The sequence below is a fragment of the Narcine bancroftii genome, chromosome 3, assembly GCF_036971445.1.
Source record: "Narcine bancroftii isolate sNarBan1 chromosome 3, sNarBan1.hap1, whole genome shotgun sequence".
Taxonomy (NCBI): Eukaryota; Metazoa; Chordata; class Chondrichthyes; order Torpediniformes; family Narcinidae; genus Narcine; species Narcine bancroftii.
This window is the reverse complement of record NC_091471.1, coordinates 52,572,610-52,597,111: the sequence shown is the minus strand read 5'-3', so window position 1 is coordinate 52,597,111 and position 24,502 is coordinate 52,572,610. Positions and strand designations below refer to the sequence as shown.

General features: G+C 39.5%; 1 protein-coding gene across 2 annotated transcripts in view; it reads left to right on the top strand.

Annotated features, from left to right (window-relative positions):
* The first annotated feature begins 17,408 nt into the window (after positions 1-17,408).
* cntfr (ciliary neurotrophic factor receptor) overlaps positions 17,409-24,502 on the top strand; it is a 385,486-nt gene continuing 378,392 nt past the window's right edge. For both annotated transcript variants that reach the window (XM_069924086.1, XM_069924085.1), the window contains exon 1: positions 17,409-17,485. The gene's annotated coding sequence lies outside the window, so the exon portion shown is untranslated. The remainder of the gene's footprint in view (positions 17,486-24,502) is intronic.

Below are 24,502 nucleotides of genomic sequence, written 5' to 3'. Positions count from 1 at the left end.
TTTGCCACAGGAAGTAGTTGAGGCCGGTTCCTTGTCAATATCTAAGAGTAGGTTAGATTTGGCCCTTGTTGCTAAGGGGACCAGGGGATATGGGAACCGGGTACTGATCAGCCATGATCATATTGAATGGTGGTGTAGGCTTGAAGGGCCAAATGGCCTACTCCTGCACCTTTTTTCTATGTTTCTACGTTTGATTCAAATACTGGACAATGTATCAGAGGCTGGAACCACTGATTCAAAATAATAAGTTTGAATTTTGTGATGGCAGCTGGGATTTTAAAGTTAAGTTTGCAAGTAAATCTGGGATTCAAATAAAAGGCCAAGCATCTGATTTGCCAATGTTCTTCATGGAAGAAAGTCTACTATCTTTACCAGAAACAATCTATTTGTGACTCCAAACCAAAACTATGATTGTTTCTACTGTTTAGGAGCAATTAAGAATGGAGAATAAATGCTGGCATTCCCAGGATGTCCACATCCACTGAATAGATATATCTAAAAAAAAGACAGGAGTCAAAATACATTGTGCAAGCTCCCACAATATGAAAAGAGCCTGGAGAAGGATAATTATTGATCAGGTCATCCTCACTGGTCTTCAAATCCATATCCACAAGAGTTAACAAGCAATATTATTTCTCATTCATGTTGATGTAGCTCTTCCTCAGCTCAGCATTGAAGCATTAGCCCTTCCTGGAGTCTGAATCTCTGGAGTGCAAAGTCTCTGCACCCCTTTAATTAATGAGACAATTGAACAACCAACCAAATTATGACTAATACTTGCGACCTGCGTCCATCCACACACACGACTGGAAATTTGTTTAAAAATATAGCATTTACACGGTTTATATTGTATTTGACCAACCATAACAGGCATGCAGGGCAGGTAAAAGCCAAAATGGGCATGCTTACCTTGTTAGTCGGCATCCCGGGATCCATAGACGGGGCACGGCCATCTTGATTCCTGTGCGCATGCACGAGTCTTCGGTTGGCGCATGCATGAGGTTGAATTGCCCTAACGATATTGAATTTGTGCCCTTAACTCTCGCCCATGTGCCAACCAAAGACTCGCGCATGCACACAGGAATCAAGATGGCTGCACCCAGCCTTCAGACCCAGGGATGCCGACTAACAAGATAAGTATGCACATTTTGGCTCTTACCTGTCCTGCATCCCTGTTATAGTTTGTCATATACAACATAAACCACGTAAATGTTATATTTTTCTTTATTTTTTTAACAAATGTACACAATTCCAACATACGCCCATTCCAAGATACGACCAATCTTTCAGTATGAATTACAGTTGTAAGTCAGAGAGTACCTGTATCTCCTACATTCGATAATTTACAACTCGCAGTCAAAACAAGTTTTTCAATCCAGTTGATGCCCATGGTCAGTTGATCCTTTCTGCTAAATTTTCAGAAATTCTGCTATTGGTTTATTAACAACTTCTCTCACAGCTTATCAACAGGCAGTACAATCTTCACCCTCTATCTTCTTTGTATTCCACATTAGTGGCTGTGCAGAATGCTGCCCAGAGCAGCCATTCTCAACTTTTATTTTGGCTATTGCACCCTAAGGGCTCTGCTCAGCATGTATAGGCTCCCTTCGCTGAGAAGCAGTCAAGTTTAGTCGGTTTCTTTTGTGCTTCTCTCCTACTGACTACAAATTTAAAAATATATATTTTATGGTTTCAGTCCGTGGCCCCCTTAAATGTGCTGTTACCCCGGGGTGGGGGCACGTGGCCCCTGTTGAGAATGGCTGGCCTCGAGTATCTGCTTGAGGATTCCACCTCTTCGTCTGATTCTTTTATTTGCACTTTTCCCACAAGTTGTGGTTATCGGTCTTAAAATCTGCTTATTTATCTTGTTAAATCTTGTTTGAAAGGGGAGCATCCTGGAACATTTTCCAATGTTAAAGGCTTTATGCAAAAGAATGTTGGTGTTGTCACTGGTTTGTCTCATTTTCCCTTTGTACTTAACCTAATTATCTCTCCTTTTTCATTTCAATCATCTCTCTTCTTTCCTTTCGTGTCTCCATTTGTTTAACAAATAATTCCCAGCTTTTAACTGAAATTCTTTTTAAAAACAGTGCAATTTACTAAATTACTATATATTGAATAGAATTCATCCTGCAAGTTTGCTCTGAAAATGTACATATTGTGTAGAAAGGCTGGAATTTTTTCTTCAAATATGTACAGAATCAATCAGTATTCGTGACACACCTCGAAACCTGCATGTAATCGTAGTCATAATTACATCACTCCATCTCCATCTGGAGAGCCTCTGTAATGCTTGATGACCCCTAGTGGGATTCTCAGCTCATTACCTCACTATCAGGAGCTTTCTCACTATTGACAGAAAAAATACAAAACATAATTACTATGCCAAATAATTTTAAATTTCACATCAGGTATAATTATCTTCCAATCTTATTTAGAAGAGCTTAGTTAATTAGTTCCATTTTATGTTTTTCGTAACCTGCTTGTTAGTTTTTTTTTTAACTTCGCAATGCAACTTAATTCTGCAGAAAAATATTATTTTAATGGCAATTATAATCCTTCCTACCATGCATTTTAGGTTTTATTCATGTCTAAATAAGAAAATATCAATGGAAAATGGACTTCAAAAGATCTGAATAAGTATGAAAAAAAATCACATTTTAAATTTCAATATCACTAAAACACTCAAAATGAAGAGACTTGAAAGTCGCACGACAATTTTCAATTATTTAATTGATACTGCTTCTGTGGGGCTCACTGGCAAAGCTTTACTTTTAATTAGTCCCAAGAAAATTTTAAATTAAAACTGAAACTAAAAATTCTCTATTCATTCTTATGGCTCCAGCAACTTATCTCATTATGTGATGACGACATTTTAAAAATAAGTAAAGACATTATGATTACGAGCAGTTGCAATCATGGTTTCAGATGACAAATTCTTGGTGCAGGGTGTGAGTCAACTTTTGATGATCTCATTTGCAGAGGACCTACTATGTAGTAACCAATGTGGTAACTTTTAAGTTCACTGCAATTCTTGCTCTTTCCCAGTAGTTCGCAACCTTTTTCTCACTTTCAGTAAACCCCATGCCGTCGGTGCTCAGTGATTAGTAAGGGATTGCTTAAGGTGGTAGGTGAGTGGGAAGGGAAGGATGAGAATCGCTGCTCGAGACCCAACTGTTATTGAAATATTTTGCTTGAGAAATATTGTCATTGGCCTATTTCCTTTGGAGTTAGGAAGCCGTGCACATAATGAGTCAATTAGGTACGATTAAAACAAGGGTTTTCAAACTTTTTTCTTCCCACACACCTACCACCTTAAGCAATCCCTTACTAATCACAGAGCACCTATGGCATAGAGATTATTTAAAGTGGTATACGAGTGGAAATAAAAGATTGAGACCCACTGCTCTATCCCTAACCAGGAAAGCAATATTTGCTTGCTGCAGTATAAAAAATATTATATCATTATAATACTTAAGTTGTGTCATGTATTTTAACAAATCTTAAATGCACAACTCATGGCTTGGCTTCATGAATGAAGATTTAGGAAGGATTGTGGAGATGGGCATGTTCTTCGAGCCTGCACAATGGATTTTTAAGTGGAATGCAGTGTGTGCAGTACTGGCCCCATCTTTTAGACTCGGGGTTTATCTCCCACGGCCCAGCACGCTGTGATGGTGACAGTCAGGTCCTCGGGACATAGGTGTTACATCTGAGTGTCCTTCACCTAGATGGATGGCCTGATGAGGCTAACGAGCCCCATCTGCCCAGGTTCGAAATCAAACTTTTCCTTCTCTTAGGCGGGATGCCATCCAAGCTAATGAGCCCAGACTACCCATCCAGTTATAGCGCCGGACACTTGGCCATGCCATAACGTAGCAAACTCAGTCAAAATGAGAAGGTGTTGCTATGGACACAGTAATGTAGGAGAGGCCATTTGCAGTGACCTCCTGCCGAGCAAGCCAGACAGTAACCACACAACAATCAGTACACTGAGAAAGGAGAGGCGATATATTATGCGTGCACTTTCCCTGGGTGAGCAGGACATCAAGCCCAGACATCACCCACCCACTAAATGCAAAACACAAAAGCAAAATAATACAAATTTGGGATTGAACTGTTGGCAGTTCGAAATATTCAGCATCCCAGACAGCATCTGTGAAGTGAAATACTGAATTAATGATTCAGGTAAAGAACTTATCAGAACTGGAATACACAAAGCTAAATTTTAAAAAGCAGAGAAAAGTAAAAATAAATGGAAGCCCAAATATAAAAATTATTGATGTAGATATTTTATGATTACATGCTGCAATCCAAATGAGGGCAATGATGGGACAAATAAACAGAAGAAATTGGTAGCAGAATCATTCTTTGAAATTGTCAAGCTCCCGATTAGCCCAGTTAGGAAAAAAGTTGAAGTGCTCTTCCTTTACATTGATTGAGCATCACTGGAATTGTACAGGAGGCCGAGGAGGAGCAGAGAGGTCAGTGGATGAGCCAGAATCTTGATGTCGTGCTCATAGATCGGACAGTGTTTTAAAAGTGGACAACCCATTTAATTTTCAATTAGCATCTTGTTATTATTTCCAAATGAAGGCTTCAAATACAAGTATGGTAAAACAAATATGGTACACTTTTGTAATTACATACCATACGAGTCAATGAACAAGTTAATCAAATAAACTCAAAGCTTATTAGGTCAAATCACATTCATCTCTGTCTGGGAGCTCCATAAAAAGCCATTGGCAATGTCTTCCTAATGAGCCAATTCATGTTTGACTTTACAACAGAAATTAAAATATGAAATTCTTACCTTAAACTCATTGGCATGCTGAGATTATGGGTCTGATCCTTAGCTTTACACCATGGCATATATTTACCCTAAAAATATAATGTTAGATGCTACTCATGCAGGTGAACATGTTCAGGGTATGGAGATTATGCTATGGCTATGGTAAGTAGAACAACACTGTTCATTTTAATGAATAACTGCCCTCAAATAAAAAGCTAATGTAGGTAATTGGTTCATTTATTTTTCTTTATTCAACTATATCTTTATAACCATAAAACAATTCCAGTACAGAAACAGGCCATCTCGGCCCCTCTAGTCTGCACTGATTTAAATGAACTCCTCTAGTCCCACCTACCCACTCATATCCATCCATTCATCCAAACCTCGTGACAAAATTGACCCTGCTGCAACCACCTCTTCCAGAAGGTCATTCCGCTCAGCCACCACTCTCTTCTAATTCTTGAAGCAGATTTTCTTTTTTTTTCAGAATTTTCATTATTTAAGAATACGTGAGCTTTTTTTATGTTTCTAATTATTAGAGACATTTGAAAAATAGTTCAAAGGCCTTTTTTTTCCTGCAGGGAGCTGTCATATGATCATCACAAGATTCCTGAATGGGGTTTGCAAGATCCACTTCCTGAGACCAAGTCACAGTTTGTGACCTGTGATATTTCAAGGGAGAGGTCTCAGGAATGAAAGTAAAACACGAATGTTTGCAGACCCTGTGGTTGAAGTAAAAACACAAAGGTGGAGAAACTCAGCTTTATATAGCAAAGATAAAGATACAAAATAAATAAAATGTATTTTTTAAAAAACTTTGTGAAGGGCTCCCAATCCTAACCAACAAATTTTCCCCTGCAACCGCTGCAACCGTGTCTGCCTGTCCCGCATCGGACTTGTCAGCCACAAACGAGCCTGCAGCTGACGTGGACATTTACCCCCTCCATAAATCTTCGTCCGCGAAGCCAAGCCAAAGAAAAAATGAGGTACTCTGTTTGACTTGCATTGCATTTTTACTAGTCTCAGGAATGGAATGTCAACCTGCCCTTTGTATCTGAAACATGTTGGGAGTGCAGTTAGGCACATTGCAGGTGGCTGGTTTACAAGAGAATTTGAGATTCAATTAAATACAAAATAAAGGATGAAATGGTGAGGAAATGTAATTGATCAATATGTCAATATATCAATCAATATATCAACAGTCCTCTTGGCTTTACTTATTGGTTCCAATTTTTAAGTTTACTTGTGTCTGAATCCATCTGGATCAAGGTGAATATGTCTGCCTGCCTTTAATTGTTTAATTGACCTCGAAGAAGTGTTCAGTTAATGTATTTTCATTTTTTTCTAAATATTGTTTAAAATGATTTCAGTGTTTGAGGAGACATTGAAATTAATTTGGAGAATATTGCATTTAATGTAGTAAAACATTCCAAATGGTTCTCAGTGTAAAAACTACCCATAATCTTCTATGTTAATGGCGTATTATCCCTCATAATGGTTGATAAGATACATTGATGTAAAACAATTCTTGAACCTGCAGCTGTCTAACAGAAAACATCTATCACACCAGGCCCTGGAGCTAATTTGAGAAAAGAAAATTGCACAAATAAATGCTCCTCAAGAAAATGCAGTGCTTATTTAAAACTACTTTGAGAGTTTTGGTGGCCAGAATATACAGCTTACACGAACATGCTGAGTGTCCGGAGGAACCACCATTTTCTGTTCAGTAGAGTAAATCACAGACATGTAAAGTCTGAAGTAGTCAAACCTTGTTAAACTCAGAATTCAGCTGGGATTTGATTACCAACTCTGGTTCCAATGCAAATATATTATATCTGACAATGGGAAGGTAAAACCGGACAAAGAGACGAATATAAATGAAATACAGTACAACTCCGATTATCCAAAATTGGATTCTCCAAAATCCTCAGTTTAAAAACGAGAATATCCAAAATCCTCATTTATCCAAAATTTTTTTCAGAGCCCAACTGTCCGGGGATGTCAGGCTCCCAGTGGCAACAGCAGTGGGCCTCAAGCTCCCGGACAGGAGCAAAAGCCTTGGGCACAAGCGGAGCTTTGGTGGGGAGGTGTCAGTGATTGGTGGTGGCCAGCACTTTTTTTTTGGTGAGAATTAAACATTATTTTAATGCTTAAAAAGCCTTACCTTGTGTTTGTTGTTGATTAAACATTGTTACAAGTGATTTCCTGTTGCCACTGAGCTGTTTTTTTTTAAAGACTAGTTCTCTGAAAAAAAACATTTATTTGGAATGGCCCCAGTCCTGACCATTTCAGATAATTGGAGTTGTACAGTATAACATATCCACTAAAGGACATTTTAGTTCAATTTGTGAAAATGAAGCCCTTGGCATCAATGACACTTCCACAAAAGGAAGTAAAATTTGAAGATCAGTTTCGTGCTCTGAAGACATACACAGTACTTTGTTTTGTAGACATGCACAGGGTCAATGAGTCAGCATAAAGGTGGGAGATTGAAAACTTGGCCAAATGATGCACCAACAAGAACATCACACAAAACCAAGGGATCCAGTGAGCACTGGGATTTCAGAGGTAAAGAGGGTGATCAAATTTAAGTTCACTATCTCAAAGGATCTTCCCTGGATCCAACACACATGGTATCGTGAAGATATTTTTACAGATGTGTGGTGGAAAGTGTGCTGACTGGCTTCATCGTGGTGTGGTATGGGGACACCAATAACCCTGAGCATAAATCCTTACAAAGCTAGTGGACACAGCTGGGGACATCAAGCGTAAAACCCTCCCCACCATCGAGAACATCTACAGCAGTGGTTCTCCCACCTTTTTCTTTCCACTCACATCCCACTTTAAGTATTCCCTATGCCATCGGTGCTCTGTGATTAGTAAGGGATTGCTTAAGGTGGTACGTGGACGGAAAGAAAAAGGTTGAGAACCACTGATCTACAGGGAATACTGCCGTCAGAGAACAGCAGCAGTCATCAAGGATCCAGCACACACGCTTTTCTTGCTGCTACCATTACGAAGGAAGTATAGGTGCCACAAGAATCACACACTGTTATTTCTCCCCCAGACTCCTCAACAACACTCAATTAGGGACTCGTTTAAGGACTTTTGCTCTTTATTGATTTTTTTTCTCTCCATAATTGCACAGTTTGTTTAAAATTATTTATTTGTTTACATGTGTACATTGCAGCTTTTTATACTACAATAAGTGATAATTCTGCCTCACCTGCAGGGGAAAAAAAAAGAATCATGATGTCATGTATGTATTCTAACAATAAATCTGTAATAAATCTGAGTACCTGTCCTGTTTAGCGTGAAGCTGTGCAAAAAGAATAAAAACATAGGTGTTCAAAGACATTTTATAGCCAAAGATAATGAGAAGGATAGATAGAGTTGATGTGCAAAGGCTTTTCCCATTGAGAGTAGGAGAGATAGATACAAGAGGTCATGGGTTGAGAGTTGATGGGCAAAGGGTTTGGAGTAACATGAGGGGGAACTTCTTTACTCAGAGAGTGGTTACTGTGTGGAATGGGCTTCCAGGAAAGGTGGTGGAGGCAGGGTCAATTTTGTCATTTAAGAAAGAGTTGGGTAAGTATATGGATGGGAGAGGGATGGAGGGATAAGGGCAGAGTGCTGGTAAGTGGGATTAGAGGAGGGTACTTGGATCAGAGCGGACTAGAGCGGCCAAATTGGCCTGTTTCCGTGCTGTAATTGTTCTATGGTTATCTGGTTACTCTTGAAATATAATCATTGTCGTCATTCAGAAGCTAAACTGCACACAGTAAATGTCCATAAACTTTAATGCAATTTACGATAAATTTCACAAAACTATTCTGCCACAGAATGACCAAAAGATCCACGATTCAACTCCACACTGAGTTGATTAAGACTGGTTCACCTGGGTTTGCACATTCATTTTTCAGGTAGTTACACGACATTCGGGATGAATTAGTTTTACTCTGGATTCTGAAGTGGCTAATGAGACCAATGTGGCAACCCTAAAGTTTTCTGCAGGTGGACCAGGAAATGCCAGGTGGTATGGTGGGGAAGGGGGAGGGTCATTTGTAAAGTGATGCAATCCTAATCCTTCCACTGCTCAGGCAGGGTTTCTATATGCTCCTGTGCATCTGCTCAAGGTTTCCAATACCATTCCCAATGCTCTTTTTCCTCCTTGTATAGTGAGCAATCAGTGGGGATGCACTTCCTTAAAGTAGCTGTGAATATTTTGCAAGCTGGACATTGCAATCAACTTGAAAAATAGACTCAGAGTTTTACAGCATGGGAGCTGGACCCTTCATTCCAGCATGTCCATCTATACCCAAGCTCATACCTGTCTAAATGTCTTTTAAATGCTACAATTGTTCCTGCCTCAACCACTTACTATGGTAGCTTGCTCTCTGTGTAAAAAATGCCCCTTAAGCCCCCTTTCAATCTTTCCCCCTCACCTTAAATCTATGCCCTCTAGTTTTAGATTCCCCTACCCTGGGGAAAAATGACTACTTATCTAGGCCTCTCATAATTTTGTATACCTCCATAAGGTCACTCCTCAGCCTCCTACTCATGGCTTGGTTTCACGAACAAAGATTTTAAACATTGGCATGTCCTTCGAGCTTGCACAATGGATTTTTGTGGAGTCCAGTGTGTGCAGTACTGGCCCCAACCTTTACACCCGGGGTCTATCTCCCATGGCCCAACACACTGGGATGATCACAGCCAGGTTCTTGGGTCATAGGTGTTACGTCAGAGTGTCCTTCTCCTAGATGAATGGCCTGACGAGGCTAATGAGCTCCATTTGCCCACATTTGAAATCTCTTGGGCTGGCTGCCAACCAAGGCTAACAAGCCCAGCCTACCCATTCAGTAACATTGGACACTCGATTGTGCCATGACATAGAAAACTCAGTGGAAATGGGGGACATCAACGAGGAAGTGTTGCAATTGACACAGTAACGTAGGAAAGGCTAGTTACAGTGACCTCCTGACTGGCAAGTCAGACAGTGGCCACTCGGCGATCACTACACCGAGAAAGGAGAAGCAATGTATTATGCTTGCACTTTCCCTGGGTGAGTGGGACATCATTGGTGGAACTAGAGTCAGGATGTCCAGTCCCAGTCAAAGGACATTAGCAAACCAGCTGGGTCTTTACAATAATTTGGCAGTTTTACCCTCTCTTTGATTTAAAACCAGCTTTCTGATTAACTTTTGATTTCTCCTTATCCAATGCCTTTTGTACACTCCCACTTCAGGCATTTCCTTTAGCATCATTTCATCTTTCTTTCAACTTATTCATTGATTTTCTTCAGAGTTACTGAAGTAAAGTCAGATGAACTAGAGATTGATCCCAGAGATTACTCTTCCCTGATCCCAAACCTTATATTTTCCAAGTCCTGTTCTTTTAGGGAAATCTAAGAAATGCTGTCCTTTGCAAGACATAATTAACCAAGATCTTGCCAACTATTTTCATTAACAATAAAAACCCTACTTTGAATCATGCTTGCCTGGTTCTATTTGGGTTTCTGGACTCGGTTGAGTCCAGAAAGTGAGTTCTACAGTTGAGGCTGCCAAATGGCAAGCTGGCAGGCTTGTTGAAAGACCCCATTTTTGAAGACAGGTTGTGAGTTCTGAGTTCAGCCTGTTCAAAATCCTTGTAGTCCTTACAAGAGGAAATGGCTGGCCAGAGTGTTTCTCCTGAAATAAGGGAAACAAGAGGAACTTGGTGGTGACCTGGAAGATGAAGTTATCATTTGGAAAACCCATGATGGGGCAAGTTTCTTTGGCAAGACAGTAAAGTGACTGATTGGAGGAAATCAATTTGTGTGTGTCCAACGAGCAACATATATCTCTCTGAAACCAACAAGAAACTTCCTGAGCAGTAACCATTTAACTTTAAGCACCAGAGCCTGGTGAAGATTCATAATGTTAAATTCTGTGCACTGTATAAAAATTGCCTAATACTGGTGAACTTGGAGAAGTGAGAAATGAATGATTGGACTGTGAAACAAAGAACTTTTCTGAACTTATACACATTATGTACATGTGCACTTAGAATTAGAAGGGGGTTAGGTTGTTAATAGTATTAAATGAAAGTTTGTTCCTGTTATTTATGTTTAAAGAAAATTAAAAGCAACTTTTGTTTGAGTGGCCATTGTCTTGGTGGATTTCTCTTGCTGCTGAGTTTTGGAGTCCTCTGGGCTCGTAACAAACTGTTTTCTTTTCAAGTGACCATATCCCAGTTAGAACCATTGAACCATGGAATATTACTGAAAGAAGTCCCTTCTCATCTGCACTGAACTATTATCCTGCCTTCCCACTGACCTACATTCATTCCATATCACTCCATACCTCTCCCCTCCATGTACCGGCACAATTTTTTTCTTAAATGTTAAAACTGAGCTTGCATCCATCTCTTCAATGGGTAGCTCATTCCATAATCCCTTCTGGAAAAAGCCTGCTTGCATTTTCTCCATCTATACCCATCATAATTTTGTATGCAAAAGTTGGGCTCATGTCTGTGCAACCATGTGTATCTCAATGATTGCAAATAGTCAATAATGGTTCAGCTCTGCTCCACCATTCTTAAAAAAGTGCCAGCATCATATCTTTCTCAAACCCTTCTTTTGAAGACCTTGTCTCTGTTGTCCTTTCTACTGATGTGGATGTATGGGCTCACTTTGAAATGGTTCCCTTTAGAGTTCAGGTTCTACCTTGCCCATTTCTCCAAGAATCAATGAGATAAATGATTAGCAATAGCCCCTTTATGATCACTACAGCCTTTCCTGATGTTTGGAATGGTTGATCGCTCTATCTCCCCTAACTACCCTTCATTGTTCATTTTTACTTGGTTTCAACATTTGCACCATGACCACACTTCTACCTCGAACATGCCAGAAAGTGTGCTGTAATTCCTTTGTCAGCCCACTGTGTGCATTAAATTGATTTACAAATATTCTGCAGGCGATGCCCTGAGCCACAGAAAACTCAAGGTGAATCACAAGTACAGGAAGAGTAATATCAGTAAGAGATGTTTGTTCGCTAGAGTGGGGTTACACTGTGTGAATCTCAGCAATAAATTAAATGGTCAAACTTAGTGAGAATTCACTGGTGTTTGCCTTTAATTTAAAACTTAAAAGTTCCCAAGATCGTGTTATATGGCGAGCTCTCCACTGGCCACCGTGACAGAGGTGCACCAAAGAAAAGGTACAAGGACTGCCTAAAGAAATCTCTTGGTGCCTGCCACATTGACCACCGCCAGTGGGCTGATATCGCCTCAAACTGTGCATCTTGGCGCCCCACAGTTCGGCGGGCAGCAACCTCCTTTGAAGAAGACCGCAGAGCCCACCTCACTGACAAAAGACAAAGGAGGAAAAACCCAACACCCAACCCCAACCAACCAATTTTCCCCTGCAACCGCTGCAACCATGTCTGCCTGTCCCACATCGGACTTGTCAGCCACAAACGAGCCTGCAGCTGACGTGGACTTTTACCCCCTCCATAAATCTTCGTCCGCGAAGCCAAGCCAAAGAAAAGTTCTATTAATGTGTCACATTTTTGCAAATTGCTACATTTTCTCAATATAGTCTTTGAAAAACTCAGTCTTCAGTTCAAGGTAGCTGGGGACTATCTAAGTGAAAAATAAATTGAATTATTTAAGTTTAATCTGTATTGCACTCTTCAACTTCACAAGTAGGAAATGTATTATTAATACAATTCCTCACCAAGGATATGCCACATTCTTTTTGTTCTTGAATTTGAAAACCAGCATAATACATGGTTGTTTACATATATTAATGAGTTTGTGCCCTCCTAAGATGTGCTTTGTGTTTACATGTGACGGATTAATAACTATTATTTTCCATCAATCTTTTAATTTGATTCACAGAAGGTTAACATAGTGGCATTCACTCGATGATTTCAATTTTCTCCATTTTCCTCCTCTGTCATCTGTTGCTTCAATTTCCTTTTACTTTAGGTTTTGTTCTAATCTCTGTATTCCCTCCCTTTGTTCATTCCCATATCTGATTCGAGTGTCTATTTTACACAGGTGATATTACATCATCAAAGTTGAGATACTATTTGAGCACTGGGGCCAATTGAGTTGAGACCAATCCTTCAATATTGCAATATATTAAACATGGTAGTCAATTTGAAATCACCAAGCTCTTACAAAAAGCAATGGCTACGATCAGTGGTTCTCAACCTTTTTCTTTCCACTTACATACCACTTCAAGTAATCCATATGCCATCGGTGCTCTGTGATTAGGAAGGGATTGCTTAAGGTGGTATATGAGTGGGAAGGGAAGGTTGAGAATAACTTCTCTAGACCCAATTGTTATTGAAATATTTTGCTTGAGAAAAATTGTCGTTGGCCTATTTCCTTTGGAGTTATGAAACTGTGCACATAACAAGTCATTTCTTTCCACCCACATACCACTTTAAGCAATCCCTTACTAATCACAAAGCACTATGACACAGGGATTATTTATAGTGGTGTGTGAGTGGAAAGAAAAAGGTTGAGAACCACTGGGCTACATAATATGATATAATCATGGATATCAATAAATGATTATTGGGGATGTGACCATGAATAAAATTGGAACATTACTGATTTATTTGACATGCCTGCAATGCATGAATCCTATCACACCACTTTACATCTGCAAGAATCCCTCAAAAGTAAACCAATAGCTCCAAAACACCCTCTCTGGTCCCCTGAGATCCCCTGCTATCTGAGTTTTTTTTTCTTTGCTCTGGTTTTACTTAAGTTCTTCTTATGGACAAGGCCAACACTATTTTAAACCTCCCCAGTCACTGGTGAAACATACATAGAGCTGATCTCAGATAAAGGCATTCCAGTGCTAACCCACTTCCTTTTCACTCCAGTTGTACCAATTCGGCTGTGACATGATCAGGTTTGCAAATACATATCTAGAACAGAAAGTCAGGCATTATTGGTTGCACATGTTAATGCCTCTTTCTCATCTTAGCAGAGCAGTTTAACCTGTCTGGAGCTGAACTCATGCTGTTTTACCAGCACACAACAAAGTTGTAGCAACCTACTGAGGAAAGTCATCTATACATGCTTTGAGGTCTGTAAAGTAGTAAAGATTATTGCTTCATGCACATTGGGTGACAGATTCATCCTTGCTCATGAAGTGTCTCATTTTCATTTGGTTTTATCATGGAGAGAGTGTGACAGATTTAGAGAAGGCAGCAAACCTGTATCTTTATATTGATCATAAGTAAAAATACAATGCTAGATAAACCATCTATAACCAATGTTTCAGGCTTGGTTATGTTGATGAAGAGCTCAAGCCTGAAACATTGGTTACAACTCTTTATCTTTGCTCTATAAAGTAGACTGTTTGACCTGTTGAGTTTCTCCAGCATTGTGTTTTTCTTCAACCACAATGTCTGCAGAATTTTGTGTTTTCCTTCTTTATATTGATCAGATTGTTTCTGGAACAACAGACAGGTTTTATTTATACTCGAGTATAACAGATAGTTTCACCTTTATTTGATCACTGAGTATGAAAGTTGTTGGGACAGCCAGCATTTATTTTCTACTCCTAATTTCTACTCAAACCAAATGATGTCTTTGATTATTTCAGAGGGCAGTAAAGGAATCAATCTCATTGGTGGGTTAGGAGTCTTAAAGAAGCTAGAATGAGTAAATCAGCAGATTTTCTTCCTTAAAGAACCTGAGTGAATTAGATGTTTATGACAGATTAGTAGTTTCCTGTCACATTTAATGACATTAGCCATTTTAAAAAAGATGTTACTTAATTACTTTAATTTAATTTCCACGTCTGCTACAGTGGGATTGGAACATCTGACTTCAGATCAATAACTTAGACTACTGGTTAATAGAATAGGAACTATCATGAGCCCTCCATGTCACTTCTTGCTCTAGAGAAATCAAGAATAAGATCACAACAGGAATGGGTGCATTAGCATTAATATTTTTAAGATCTATATCAATTCACACATCATTCCTGAAAAGCTTAGCTGATTTTAACTTGGTGTGATACAAGGCAATAAGGTCTCAGCTTTAATTCTACATCTGTGGTCTGCTGTGCAATCTCAACCAAGACAACAAATGGGATTTGTGGTGTGAGAGTTCCACAAGTAGCTCAAGTAAATAGTTGGATACAAGTCATGTTTTCTGATCTGCACCACCATTCAGTGACCTCTGCAAATATCCGTATGGACATTGACTCAGTTGAGATGCCCACAATAGTCCAATAATCTGCAGGTTTTCACATAACATTCAAGAATGGATCTTTGGGTGAACTTTTGGATTTACATGGCATCAAGAAGTGTTACCCAGAAAAGGTGGCATGGTTAGCTTAGCGGCTAGCGCAACACTGTTACAGTGTCAGTGACCAGGATTCGAATTCGGTGCTGTCCATAAGGAGTTTGTACATTCTCCCCGTGCCTTCATCGATTTCCTCCAGGTGCTCTGGTTTCCATTCACCCCCCCCCCCCCCCCCAAACGTATGGTGTTGTAGGTTAATTGGGTGTAATTGGCTGCACAGGTTCATAGGCCGAAAAGGCCTGTTACCGTGCTGTATGTCTAAATTTAATATTAAAAAATGTCATAAAGGGAATGCTGAAAAAGACAATAAGAACCCAACAAAAGGAAACTGATTCTGTTGTGTTCCCTCGTCCTTCAGAGCTGATGGGACCAACAGTTCTAATGAAGGGTTGGGTAAGTTTGCACAGACTGATCATTTGCTTGCAATTTCTGTATTATGTTTGAATGGCTCTATTCAGTAACATATCATGTACTTTTCAATGAATCATAAAAGAAAACCCTTTTTTCGTCAAGCATACAGACTTTCTGGATTTTCTAAAAGCAATGCAATTATAATATGGAATAACAGTCAATGTGTGCAATGGACTCCGTGGAACCAAATGTGTGAAAAGAGACAGATGACATGAAGTAGGCTTGTATCATTGAAAAGTCTGGCAGGCGTATCAGCATCAATTACTTGCTTAAGTTTTAATAGTTCTCCTGTTAACAATTTAGGCCAGAGAATTTCTTTAATGATCAGCACATTAAATACCCAAAATGCTGCCAAACTTTAAGCATGCTTTTAGAAGTCTAATCACTTTTGCGTGAAATACAATTTTCTTGAGTGTTTTCTGCTATTACTATTTAGATTGAATTGCTTGGTGAATGATTTAATTTGCAAATTGGCTGTTTCATTCTGAAGATTAAAAACCCTCAGTCAAGCCAAGGACCTCTTGGCAAAAAGGCTATTCATTTATCAGATCTGAACTCAACACCATTGGGAAGAAAAAAAATTCAATTTTTGTGTTGCTTCCGATGCCCTGCAAAACATTACTAGAGCTGACACAATTTTGAATAATTACAGAGGCCAAGAACCTTCCAGCAACATCCATAGATATATTCCTTTCAGCCATCACATTAAAAAAAACAGCATCAATGACTCCAGTTTCATACATTTGATTGTTCAGTTTTTTGAAGGAGAGGTTTTTTTTTGGAGAAGGTTGCATGAAGGGTCAAAGCAAAGCTCGAGTAACATTGAGAAAAAGACTGTTCAAGAAAATGAGACTGAGGGAGCAGAGAAAGGCAGAAGGGATAAAAGTGAAAGGTCGGTCAACTTTCTTAGCACTCACCACCACAGTATCTATGAGAGTTAACTTTGCATTTCTGAATTTCTTTTAAATCAGGGCATATATTTACCGAAAGAGTTACTTTCCTTGTAATTCTACAGTTATTTGTTGGCAAAAGGAAAGTTGGTCAAAGCTCGACGGAACAAGGATGTTTAAAAGAATGCCACATTTTAAGACAATTCAAATAAACAACACTTCGATATTTTGAGGAAATGAATGCAGCAGGCTGTGCAGGAATGGAGTAATCATAGAAAAATAGATATCAATTCCACATTTCTGGCATGTGCATAAATATATAAATGTGTATGCATATACATAATCACCCCACACTTTTGTCAGCTGAGACAGCAGATAGTACGTTCTGAATTGAGGTGGCAGGATCAGAGCTCAATTAGGATAAAGAGCCTCATGTTTTATGCAGAGCTGGAGGATCTTTGTTTGTATTGATTTGTTAATGTCTTTAGCTGCCTTGCTTCAGTCACTCGCTTCATGGCAGAGAGGGTTAAAGAGAGAGGGGGGGGGGTGGGGTGGGGGAAGCACTCATCTCCTCTTCCCTCCCCCCCCCACACACAAAAAAATATAAATGTAAGACTTTCCCAATCGATTAAATTTCCACAACCAGTTACAAGCTCCCCAGCACCCACTCTATATATCAAAAAAACCCCTCTGCCATTCGCCGCAAGATTCGAGGGAAGCATTGGTACGCATTTTGTGCTCTGTGCACAAGCCAGTTGCTCTTCTGTGCAGTTGTCTGGAGGCTGAGCTCGTAGAGGTTTGGCAGACACCGGTGAGTTTTTTTTTCCCTCTCTTCTCCCTATAAAGCTACACTTCCCCAAACATTGGCTAGGGGGTGCACAGCTCGTCTGCTAATTTATTCTGCCCATCACAAATGATTGCCTGGTCACATGGTGAGGCTCTGGAGTTTAAAAGTGCTTTAATCTGCATCCAGTGCGGAGCAGCTGGTGGCAAAGTAGAAATAATCTGGCAACTTTCTGGGGTTTTTTTTTGGTGGGGGTGTGTGTTGCTGTGAGGTGCTACTGTGAGAGCGTCTTCAGTAAGTAAAAAAAATGACAGCAAGCTTGAATGAGCTGATATATATAAAATTTCTTTTATGGATTCAGATTTCTATTGGAAATGCCCTGCTGGTTCAGAAGTGCTTTTATTTACAGAATGCCTTGGTTTTCTTCTGATGCTATTTATTTTGGTGGGAAGGCGGGGGAAGTTTTAATGGAAGAAGGAAAATCTAATCAAGAAGGTGGAAGATGTTTCACTGGGCTGTCATGAAATGTGCGGGTGTGGTTGAAGCCCTGCACTGCTAGACAATTAGCTCGGATTCTCTCATCTTTTTTGTGTGTGTGTAGTGCTGGTCTTGTGTTTAGGGGTCACAGAAGCTGGTGACCCAGTGTCAGCAGTTCTGCATGGAAGCTATTATGCATTCCTGATTGATTAGATTTAGCGGAAATCCTCTTGCATTTTCCTCTCTTTTCTCTGCTAGTGCCCCATTCCTTCCAAAAATCCTTCAGATCATGAGTGCTTGGTTTATCACTGCGAGCTGTTAATTGCTAACCTTGCAGTGCTGTTTGTTTGCAGGGGCACAACTGTGAGCCAGTTTCAAGTGAGCCCCACCTCCTACAAAACGATCGCTGAAAGATTTTGTAAAATTCGGCTGGCAGCAGTTTTAGAATATCATGGGTTTTTATTGCTCCAAACTTGATTCTTTGCGAGTCGAGGAGTGGGTGGACTGAAGGCTAAGCGCTGGAACTGATAGTCAGTGCAGTTGAGATGAAGGGACTGTCCTTTTTCTCTTGTAAAGATGGAAGCCTTTCTGGATGCTGGGCTCCTGTCATTTAATAGGAATGACAGCCCATTTACTTTGAGGGGGAAAACAGTCTATCGGGTCATTTATTCTGTGCTACAATTTTAATGAGAGCTGTAACTCTGGGATGACATGATATGAGTCACTGGTTCATCAGCTCACTGCAATCATCCGCAGGCAGGTGCTTGGAAGAAAAAAAATGTTATTTACAGCGGTCACCACATTCATTTATGACCAGAAAGCAGTGGGGGAAAAAGCCCCTGGGATCAGAAACTGGAGAATGAATTTTTAAAGCAGTGCTTTGAGTGGAATTGAGAGATCCTGTGACTGAGAATCAATGGATGTAGAAAATGCCCCCTTTAAATCTTCTCTCCAGCCCACAGCTTTAACTGGTGCCAAAGAAAAAAATAGTCTGTAAATTATTTATCTGATTATCTTGGATACTTTATACAAAGAGTATTGAATTTAATCTTGGAAAGGTTTATGAGAAATTCTGCCCTGTCCGTGCCATGAATGATTTGAGCAGTTCAAAAGTACGATTATTTTGCAGCTGGCTGAATGAAACGTGAAGGTGAAGAAGGTTGTTGTGAGAAAGGCTGAGGTTTTCACTGGATGTGTTGGTGGGGACCCGAGGAAATGTGCATGGCTAGAAAAAAGACTTTTTGAGTAGAAGTGCTCAAAAAAAGGATTTAGAAGGTGGATTGCAACACAGAACACTTAGTGACATTAAATGCAAGTATTACTGTGGGTTCGATTCAGGGTATGGTTCATCCAATGCAGGTTGATTGATGTTGGAACTTCCTGAATGTAGTGAATGTTATGTATTGGGACACAGTTTCTCCACAAGTTGCATTTGATGTTGAAGGTATTCATTTTTGTCCTGTAATTGTCCAGAATCCTAATCTTCTTTGGCTCAATGCAAATGCTCCTCAACCTCTCACCATGACATTTGCTCTGCACTGCTTTGAAAGGAGTGTTGTAGAATATTGTAAATCCAGGGGGAGGGTGATACTTTGTAGTGAAATTGGACTGTTTTGTATTGCAGGATATAATCAGTAGCACTTGAATAACATTTCTTCTTAGTGTGTTTTCAAACCATTAAAATATGACTTCAGAGATCAAATCCTTTTTGTTTAATGGCATTCATATCACATGCCTTGAACCCATCATTATGAACCCTTCATTTGAGATTCTTTTAAATAGAAAAGGCATATCGGAATACTTTAAGCCTGTTGCATGCACAAAAGGGAACAGTTGGCTTTAAAAACTGGTTGCATTTTACCAAGGGAATGTTGACACATTAAAATTAATTTAATAGATATATTTTAATATCCTTTTTAGTTTTTTCCCCAATGTTCCCTTAAAATTTTCCAAAGCAAGGTGTAAATGTACTGAAAAATGTTATTTCACTATTGTATTGAAATTGTTGAGCTGGCTATATTCTCCAAAACTTGTTCCCAGTCTTCTTTCTTGATCTACTATTTAAAAAGGCAGCCAGGCCACTGCTGTACTGATTTTATTTTGTATACAAATGCAAATTTAAAATATTGATGTCTCATTTGGGAATATGATAATGCAGTCTACTCCAATAAAGCTCCGACAAGAAAGATGCAGACATTCAAGAACCAAAACAATTGCCAGCAAAATTAATTGAATGATTATTAATGGAACAATTCCTATTTACCTGCACTGAATACAGTATGAATTCCATAATCATGAAATATAGTATGGTGCAGTATGGTCTATGTGTTTGTTGCAGGTGATCCACGGTGATGTAGCAAAGGTAACTATTGTTGATATAAGACGCAAGTAAAACTAGGTTACAAATTTGAAGAAACATTCTTAATTTTTCTCACCAAAGAAAAAATCTGGGAAGGGACTTGAGCTTGTCAAGTCCACACCCTTTCTCCCCTCCCTTTCCCCTACTGATGGTCTGTTAGTTTGTATTAGGTGGTCTGCAATAAGTAAAGGAATACTTGAAGTGGGCTCTGGGTGGAGGAGAGTTATTGAGCTCCACAAGCTTGGTGAATAACACTGAAGGAGGAAAAAGGATTGAGTGCAACTGTCTGAATCTGTGCATTACATTAGGGGAAATGTACAAATGCTTATGGTGTGGCACAGAAACTGGCTCTTTAGTCTATTGGGTCTATGCCAATAATTGCCAATATTTTTTGCAAATATCCCTCTTCTTGCCGGAATTGGATTTTTTAAAAAGGAGTGGATTAATTTCATGGGTTTCCACAAAGGTGGTTCAGATGAAAGAATAAAATGGTGGTAAACTGATCAATTGTCAGATTTCCCAATTAGATTCTGGGACAAACCAGTAGGTAACTTCTAGTTATTCTGTTGTGATGACCATTTTGATAAGGCACCAAACAGCTTTTGTAAGATCAATGGTCAAGAACGATTTAAAAAAAAAGGTACAAAGAAAGGTAATTAGCACATTGATCGCAGATACTAAGTCACCATTAAACAATGTATTAAAGTGATTATCATTCTGTATCTGGTCGTGGCATTCAAATCTTGGGATAAGAAACTAATGTTTTGTGTGCAAGCAAAAATTTCTGCAACTGCTTGCAGATTAAATGAAGTTAATTAGCCAAATAGAGAGACCATCAGGCTAGGAAGTATAAAAATGAATTGTTTTCAGCCCAGATTGTACAATTTTAATTTTATCACAAAATACTTGTTTAAAAACCCCTTTTCTAGCATCATGTCAACCAACATTTTTTGTTTCTATGCTACGACTGAAGTTTTAGGACATTAGTGTCAATAAACACCAAGTCTAAGTTAGATTGCCCCTTGTTCTAAAATTCACACAAGCTAAAAAAATATACCTAAGTCAGTGTGTATATAGGCTTTGAATAAAACCCTTATTTTTAACACTGAATAAATGGAAAATATTCACTTGATTTAGTCCAGTCATTATATTCTTTAATTTCTTGTAATTGTCCACCAAGAGAGGGAAGTATTTGGTTATTATGGAACCTTCTTGATACTTCGACTTGATTAATCTTGCTGGGCTTAAATTATTTACCTTTAAGTTTTTAATTAAACAATAGTCAACTATGATTACCAAGACAACTAGGATTTTTGGTTTGAGCCCTTCAAGGTATGAGTGAAAAGCAGGTAGTTGCTTGAATAAAAGGCTGGGCAAGGAAGAATGGAGAGTACAGATCAACAGACAAGGTGTTAATTGGCTATTGTTATGTAGTCAGGATAATCTGTGAACTATTTTGTAACTGTGCAAGAATGCACCCTTTCTCACTGTAGTACACCTCTGTGGGGCATATGTACATGTGAGCGTGTAAACAGTTTCCTGAGATCATGGAAGGCATCAGTAAGTAAAGTCTCTTTTGTTATTTGAATCTTGCATCAAAGTTATTTAAGAAGCTTCCCAAGTAACTCCAGAGACACAAGATATGGGTGGGAAGAAGGTTGAGAATTGGTGGGGATGTCTGTGAAAGCAGACATTGGGGAAAGGAAATTGAGGCAGAAGGGTATATATAATACAAGATATTGTTCTTCTAGTTTGGAGGTGGTCTCAGTCTGGCAGTACAGTTACACAATCCTTTATCCAGAATCCTTGGACAGTGTGTTCTGATTTTCGGATTTTTCTCTATTTTGGAAAGCCCACCTGAATTGTTCTGCCTTATCCAGTCCCTCAGCCACTTCCCCCAACTGCCGGTCTCCACTTGCCAGATTTTGGAGCTTTCTGGATTTTAGATGTCTGGATAAAGGATTGTGTACCTGTAAATGAGAGCATGGACAAACATGTTAGCAAAGGGGTGGGTGGGAATTGAAATGGGTGGCCATTGGGAGGCGGTGGACAGCTGAGGTGAAAACAAACTGGTTTCCCAGCCTGTGTTCAGCCTCTCTGTAGAGGAGACCACAGTGGGAATACCGGATACAATAGATGACCCCTGCTTCATTTGGAAGGATTGTTTGGGACCCATGAATGGAAGTGAGGAGGGAGTGATTGGCTACCTATTACAACTGAACAGCTGATAAGTGTCAGAGTTCCCAGGTGTGGGTTATGGAGCAGAATATTGCTGGTGAGTTTTGGGCAAAAAAGAATGTGAGAAAAACTTTTTTTTTGCTAAGTTGTTGTTGAGAACTTGAGATTGGATGAAATAAAACTGGTGTATTTGAACTACATTGCATTAACACTTGAAGAATAATTTGCAACATTGAGGAAACTGCATGGGAATGAGACTAAAGGTTTGTCCTTCAGGAGCCAGCAGAGACTGCATTGAATGTCTATGGTTCAACCATTCTTTTCCAATGGAATTTGTATTTCTTGAATTGACTGTTCTGAGTTTTTCATTATCTTGCAAGCAAGATAATGTGTACTCGCCATTTCCCATTAGAAGTACAGGAAATTTTATTTAGTGGTAAAGACAGCATTAATTAGATGTCCTATCTTGCCTACTGAGCAATAGACAGTGGATCATAACTTTTGTACACTGAATGAAAGCTACAGTTGTGGATCACAGCAGTACATGGCCCTTTTCACACTGGCTAACCAGTAAATTGACTGTTCAGTGAACTGATTAAGGAAGTGGATTTTTGCTTTTCACACTTGACCACTTATCCAGTTCTGTGTTCTTTCACACTCATCACAAGGCATCCCTGGGGATATGGGATTCTATCTTCCACTAGTGACGTCTGTGTGATGCATCGAGGGCTGGTGGACTTGCCCTAAATCCTGATCAATGTATTATGATCTTTTTATTAAACAAAATTAATCATACCTAATTATAACATAATTAAGCATTATGTACAACACAGTATGAGCCCTTCAGCCCTGTTTTGCTGACCTTTATAAATTTATAATAGAACATGGGAAAATGGTATAAAAACATAGTTGCATAATTTATAAAGACCATGGAGAAAGTGATGGCGGACCTGCTCTCCCAGAATTCTGTGCGGCAGAGAAAGGGTTGTATGCATGGAGCACTCATGGAGGGGATTTTCCGTCGCCCAGAATTCTGGGATGGAAGATCTACTATCCCTCTCCTGCTACGACTTTCCCACAGTCCTTCAAACATTTATAAAGGTTTGTATAGGTCGACAAAGTTTGTACTTTTCAATCCTTTGTTTCCTTCACGATCCTGCACTCACCTTAAAATGTAATCACAGTGCCACTACTTTATCCTAGGATACCCTATGTCCCTTTCATGCTGGGCTAATTGGCATGCAGGCATTCATCAGATGCTGGGGTGATGCTTCCTACCTAGATTGTATCATTTCTGGTGTGATTTGATGTCTTTGCTGAATAAGGAGCTTTTGCACTGGCCCCTTAACCACTAGAGTGGCTGCCAATTACTGGGACAAGGGGCCAATGCAAAAGGGGCGTCAATGATATAGATAGTGTGGAACCATACAGAAGGTCATCAAAAGGTGTATATGGATTATGTAGATTTTAACTCCCTGGTGGAATGCATTATGCTATAATGATGGTCAGTAATATTGCCTTGGTCTTAATAACCCCTTTCACACTGGCGGTTTATCCCAGTAATTAACAGCTAATCTACCAGTTAATGTGCCATAGCCTAGGTAGGATGTGTCATTGCCAATTTGTTTAAAATTGACATACTGTGTGAAAGGACCGGGTATCCTGGGACCAATTAGTGACACATTGATGACGTACTTGCGTGCATGCAGGAATGTGAAGGAAACAAAAGATTAAAGGTATAAACTTTGTAATTGATCAGAATTTAGTTAATCAAATGAAATCTTGTATTTAAACATTATTTGTGCTTAATTAAAACATAATTAAGCTTTATGTACAGCACAATGTTGTGCTAACCTACACAAATCTACTCCAGTTTTAGAAAATCGTAAGAGAGTATAAAACAAGTGTGAGGAAATTTGTAGTGGGGATGAAATTTGCACACAATGAAGTGGGCACATACAATCAAGGATCGATATGCCTGAGAGACAGAGGGAAGGGAGAGTGAAAGACTAGATAGACAAGGAATTAACTGCCTTTTCCTTTGAAGCCCCTGTTCTATTTGCCTTGGCATAATGAAAGGGCTGCACAGAGCACTCATGGAAGGGTTTCTCTGCTGCATGGAATTCTGGGAGGACAGGACTGTCATTGCTCGGTGTCACTCAGGATGTCACTGATGGAGGGGAAGCGTCCCTCTGCTCTGGGATGACGGGTGGTGAGTGTGAAAGAATGCAGAGAACTGGTTAACATCAGTCCAATGTAAACAGCAAAAAAAAACTTGAACTGGTTTGTTGAACAGC